The following is a 6,356-nucleotide window of genomic DNA, read 5'->3' on the forward strand; positions in this document are numbered from 1 at the left end:
GAGAACATTGTGCGTCGCGTGCAGATGCGCCCCCAGGACCTCGAGTGACCCCTCGACCCCTACCCAGCCGGTCCCGGAGCCATGTGGCTGCGCATCGGTTTCGGGAGCCGCTGACTGCTTAGTGGGGAAGGGGCCGAGTGCTGGGAGCCGGGGTTGGCTGGGGACTGGTCCGCGCGTCCCCAAGGCCGGGCCAGGCCGGAAGCAGGCCTCAGGCTAAGCCAGTGGGCCAGTGAGCGCCAGATGTGGCCACCGCAGGCAGTCACAAAGAGCTGTGGGGACACTCCCTTTTCCCCAACACCTGCCTTCAGGGGCCCGGTGAGGCACCCAGGAGGCCCCTGGAAGCACCTGCGCTGAAGTACCCACGTACTGGGACGCAGTGGAGCCTTGGGGACCACCTTGGGAGGGAGGGGCAGTGAACGAGAGCTAACTAGGGCTTTGGCTCCCGAAAGCACAAGCTTTACCAAGCTGTTGTCCTTGTATATTTCAAACAGCTTGCAGGGAAGAAAAGCAAACCATCATCTGTCAAGACCTGGGGGTTAGGAAATCGGCCTTGAGTGGAAGAGTTTTCTCTTTTGCAGGCACCCCCTGCTCAGAGGATTTCAGGAAGGTGCCCACAGTGTCCCTGGGCACAGGGAGCCTGAAAGAGGGAATTGTGTGTCTGCACAGACTGACCAGGGCGTCTGGCCTCAGCTTTGTTCAGGAGCCCAATTCTCCTCAGTGGGCGTTTGAGCAGTGTCTCACCCAGCAGTTCTTTCCCAGCACCTCTCAAGTCTTGCGAAAATCCAACCCACCCACCCACCCACCGCCAGCCAAGCTCCTGGTGTTGAGGGCAGGTACGCCTGCATGCAAGCGTCTGGAGGAGCAAATATCCGGAGGATATCATCGCATGAAAAATGATCTCCACTCTGAGAAAAGCAAATTAATCAGCAATGAAGTTATCACATTTCACTGACCACATTATCTACTATTTAAAAATGGAAACATTGCTAAGATGTGGTGAAATTTGCATATATTTTACTGGTATGAGTGCAAGTTGGCACATCCTATCAGGAAAAGCCAATTTGGTGTATTAACAGTGTCATAAGCAAAAACACTTTTTTTTTAAACAAATAGTTTATTGTCAAATTGGTTTCCATATAACACCCAGTGCTCATCCCCACAAGTGCCCTCCTCCATGCCCAACTCCCCACTCCCCCACCACACCCATGAGTCCTCAGTTTGTTCTCAGCATTCCAGAGTCTCTCATGGTTTGCCTCTCTCCCTTTCCCCCATTTCCCCCCTTCTTCTCCCCCATGGTCCTCCGTTAAGTTCCTCCTAATCCTCCTATACATGCAAACATATATTTGTCCTTCTCTGCCTGACTTATTTCGCTCAGCATAACACCCTCAAGGTCCATCCATGTTGCTACACATGGCCAGATTTCAATGTTTCTCATTGCCATGTAGTATTCCATGGTATAGATAAACCACATCTTCTTGAACCATTCGTCAGTTGATGGACACATAGGCTCTTTCCATGTTTTAGTTATTGTTGAGAGTGCTGCTATGAACCTTGGGGTTCATGTGCTCCTATGCCTCAGCATTTCTGTATCCCTTGGGTAAATTCCTAGCAGTGCTATTGCTGGGTCATAGGGGAGTTCTATTATTAGTTTCCTGAGGAACCTCCACACTGTTTTCCAGAGGGGCTGAACCAGTTTACATACCCACCAACAGTGAAGGAGAGTGCCCGTTTCTCCACATCCTCGCCAGCATCTAGAGTTCTTTGATTTGCTCATTTTAGCCACTGACTGGCGAGAGGTGGTATCTCAGTGTGGTTTTGATTTGTATTTCCCTGATGAGGAGGGATGCTGAGCATCCTTTCATGTGCTTCTTGGCCATCTGGATGTCCTCTTCGGAGAAGTGTCTGTTCATATCTTCTGCCCATGTCTTCACTGGGTTGTTGGTTTTTCGGGTGTGGAGTTTGATGAGTTCCTTATAGATTCTGGATATTAACCCTTTATCTGATATGTCATTTGCAACTATCTTTTCCCATTCCGTTGGTTGCCTATTAGTTTTGTGGGTTGTTTCCTTTGCTGTGCAGAAGCTTTTAATCTTGATGAGGTCCCAAATATTTATTTTTGCTCTTGATTCTCATGCTTTTGGGGATGTGTTAAGTAAGAAATTGCTGCGGTGGAGGTCAAGGAGGTTGTTTCCTGCTGCAAAAACACTCTTATAAGCAGTAATGTTCCAAGAAATGTTAAAAAAAATTTTTTTGTTTTTATTTATTTCTGAGAGAGAGAGAGAGAGAGAGCATGAGTGGGGGAGTGTCAGAGAGAGGGAGACACAGAATCTGAAGTAGGCTCCAGGCTCTGAGCTAGCTGTCAGCACAGAGCCCAACGCGGGGCTTGAACTCACAAACCGTGAGATCATGACCTGAACCGAAGTTGGATGCCCAACCGAGCCACCCAGGCACCCCCCAAAATTTTTTTAATTTATTTTTGAGAAAGCGCAAATGGGGGAGGGGTATAGAGGAGGGGACATAGGATCCGAAGCTGGCTTTGTGCGGCCAGCAGGAAGCCTGATGTGGGGCTTGAACTCACGAACTTGGATTTCATGAGATCACGACCTGAGCCAAAGCCAGATACTCAACTTGGGGTGCCTGGGTGGCTCAGTCTAGTGTCTGACTCTTGGTTTCAGCTCAGGTCATGATCTCATGGTTTGTGAGTTTGAGCCCCATGTCTGGCTCTGTGCTGACAGTGTAGAGCCTGCTTGGGATTCTCTCTCTCTCTCTCTCTCTCTCTCTCTCTCTCTCTCCCTGCTCACTCTATCTCTCTCTCTCTCAAAAATAGATAAATAAACTTAAAAAAAAAAAAGACATTCAACTGACTGAGCCACCCAGGTTTTCCTCCAAGAATCTGTTTCAGAGAAGTAATCCAAACTGCAGGTAACAATGTAAGCACAAAAGTGTTTATCATATTGTTTATATAATGTATACAGTCCTAGGATGTCTGGCCTCCTGAAAAGGACCTCTCTGCCCCCAGAGGTAGTCATTAAATAACTGTTCCATCCCCACTTGCCTAGACATTTAACAATATATTGGAGTCAGCCAAATGACAATATATAGGGTCAGCTAAAACACGTTGCTTACTCTAATGGTAATTAATTGATTACTAACAAAGACCCACAGAGACAGAGACCTAAAATGTTTGTTTTCTCACTCCCTAGCCTTCTCCCTCCACTGATGTAGGGATGTTCGGTTCTTGTCTTTCTTTGGCCTTTTTCTTTTTGGGTCCAGTGGTGTGGTAAGTGCTGGTTTAACAACCAACGCTCTGGGGGGAGAACTGTACTGATCAGGAGCCCTGATTTATGCCATTTACCAATACCACCATGGTCAGTGTCAAAGCACCAATACGGTATTACTGCACAGAGTGGGGAAGGATCAGCTCTTGAAAGCTGGCATGAGCTGGCTCTAACTACCACTAGCTGAGGCCACTGTTGGAGAAGTTTCACAAGAGTATCGCGGGGCCTCTAGTTCTGTCATCCTCTCAAGTTAACCAGAATCTTCCTATTGTCCAGGCAGGGGACACACTCAGGAGGCTGGAATTCGACGTGTTCAATCTAGTCTCACACCAAGTCCTAAAACCATCATCTTTTCCTTCTGAACCTCCAGAGGCCAATGCTACCCGACTGGATTGTCTACACTAATGGTGATTTAAAGATCGTCTTCCTGAGGTGCCTGGGTGGCTCAGGCAGTTAAGCATCCGACTGCCTCAGGTCATGATCTCCTAATTTGTGGGTTTGAGCCCTGGAGCCTGCTTCAGATTCTGTGTCTCCCCCCACCGCCCTCTCCCTCTCTCTGTCCCTACCCCTGCTTGTGCTCTCTCTCTCTCTCAAACATATAAACCTTAAACAACAACAAAAGATCCTTCTCCTGTCTCTCCTTGTAATCTGGCTTCCATCAGATCCCCTTATCTGTCTGTAGTGTCTGGACCCCAATTACGGACACAAGTCAGGGATTTTCCCACGGTCTTGGGACACATTCAGATGCCAATTAAGCATGGCTGTCTAACTTGGGTTCCGAGGAAGAGGGACAGCACACAACCAAACTCCACATGGAGGATGCTGGGATCCACCCTTCTTCCCCCGCTTCAGCCTGTAGCAGTCTTTACCCTTATGGAGTAGTACTTCCTGGGGAGAGCAGCAGGAAATCTTTCACCTGGACGCCCACTTGTACCTCTCCCAGCTCAGCTCCTGGGGGCCAGTCTTCCCATGCACAGCACTGGACCCAAGTGGGTGTTCTCTCCTGGGAGGGCATGTACCGGGAGCTATCCCCAAGGGGATTTCTCCATCCCCTCCTTCGAAGCCCAACTCTATGAGTCCACCAATTTCCCCTGGTCCTGGTATCCCCCCTTCGGCCTCTTCAGAGGCTCAGAAGCATCAAAGCCATGGACGGGCTTGGTTCCCCAATCTAAGAATTAGGGTTAGGATGTGATAATTACCCCTTGCTTCCTTCATCAGGGTGCAAGTGGCCACCTTGGAAGGGCCTTTCCTTTCTTGTCCTGAAACCTTATCCTGCACCCAGGAAAGGGAATTTATACACTAACTTTGGGTGTGGCAACCACCCCAGCAGGCCTGCAATGAGTGGGGCAGGGGGTGGGGAGCGTTTGGAAATGCTGATTCCTACAGCTTCTGGGATCACATTTTTGAGCCTGAGGTTGGTGTTCATGACTCAATGCTGATGGAAGCTGATGCTGGGACCACCTGGGGGACCTGGGCAGCACACAGGGTGTGGGTCCTTAGATCCCCATCCTACCACCTAATTGCTGCCATAGGTAAGAAGCGGATTTTTTTTTTTTGTTTTATTTCTAGGAGAGAGAGAGAGAGACAGCATGAGCAGGGGAGGGTCAGAGAGAGAGGGAGTCACAGACTGAAACAGGCTCCAGGCTCTGAGCTGGCAGTCAGCACAGAGCCCGACGCGGGGCTCGAACCCACGAACCGCGAGATCATGACCTAAGCGAAAGTCGGACGCTTAACCGACTAAGCCACCCAGGCGCCTCAAGAAGTGGACTTTCTGTGAACAGTCCTTAGTATCTTAATGCTTTCAAAGGTTTCTACCCAGGCCGTCAATGTTTTCTAAGTGCAGCATAGCATAGAGTAGGGATGCAATACATGTTTATAGAACGAGTGAATGACACTGTGCATAGTGCTTACATTTCTCCGAGATTGACCTGAGAACCAGTGTGAATTGTTGGTGGCTTTTTGTTTGTTTTGAAAGAGGGGGAGAGAGAGAGAGCGAGCGAGCAAGCATGAGCAGAAAGGGAGAGAGTGAGAGAATCCCAAGCAGGCTTGAGTGCCATCAGTGAGGAGCCCCACTTGGGGCTTGACCCCACAAACCGTGAGATCATGACCTGAGACAAAATCAAGAGTCAGACGTGCAACTGACTAAGCCACCCCTATTGTTTTTAAATAAGCTCCACACCCAATACTGGGCTTGAACTCACCACCCTGAGACTGAGTTGCATACTCTACGGACTTGTGCCAGCCAGGCACCCCTGTTGGTGCATTTCTTAAGTAAAAGCCTGAGGACCCTGGAACATTTGTACATTCTAGTAAAACTTTTTTGAGTCTTTCCCTATGTAAGTCATCCCTTGTTGCAAGATGAAAAATTTTTAAAGCTGTTAGAGACAATTAGCAAAACTCCTCAAAATGTTATTTTACCAAAATAACAGTATCTTCGGAATATAATCACAGCATCACCATAATCTGTAGTTCAACTCAGTTGATTTTTTTTCTTTTCTTAGTGAGAGCAGTTCAAAAATTTCTCAAAACTTTTGGCTGGAATTTATTTTAAATTAGATGCAGGGGGAAAAAAAACCTTCTATGTGCAGAATGCAAATAATGTATTCCCAGTATGAAAACATCTATAAAAATACTTCTCTAAATATATCCTCCTGGAAATGGTCAAAATGGAGATGCCAGGAGGCCTTTACCACCTCCCTCAGACACGACTAGAAACATCTGCCATCCTTCTTTCTTCCCTTTCTTTTACTTACTTTTTAAGTTTCTGTTTTCTGTACACTACAAAAGGCCAGTAGGAAGCTGAAATCTGCCCATGTTACTTGGCCACAGAGAAAGGCCTCTTCAGACCCCTGCAACCGATGGGCAATTTTCAGGAACAGGAACACCTATTATGAACCAAATGTTTTCCACAACTTCTAAGCGAACCACTAATCTACTGGGAGCAACTTGGCTCTCTTGGTTCTATGGAGGCTCAAATGAAAGAGAATTCTTCCGAAGTCACAGCCTAGCAACAAGGACAAACAGGACTTCATAAATGTTGGACCCAGGAATCACTGCAACACTTTCTCTTGACAACTT

The sequence above is a fragment of the Hyaena hyaena genome, unplaced genomic scaffold (assembly GCF_003009895.1).
Source record: "Hyaena hyaena isolate Hyena2069 unplaced genomic scaffold, ASM300989v1 scaffold_61, whole genome shotgun sequence".
Taxonomy (NCBI): domain Eukaryota; kingdom Metazoa; phylum Chordata; class Mammalia; order Carnivora; family Hyaenidae; genus Hyaena; species Hyaena hyaena.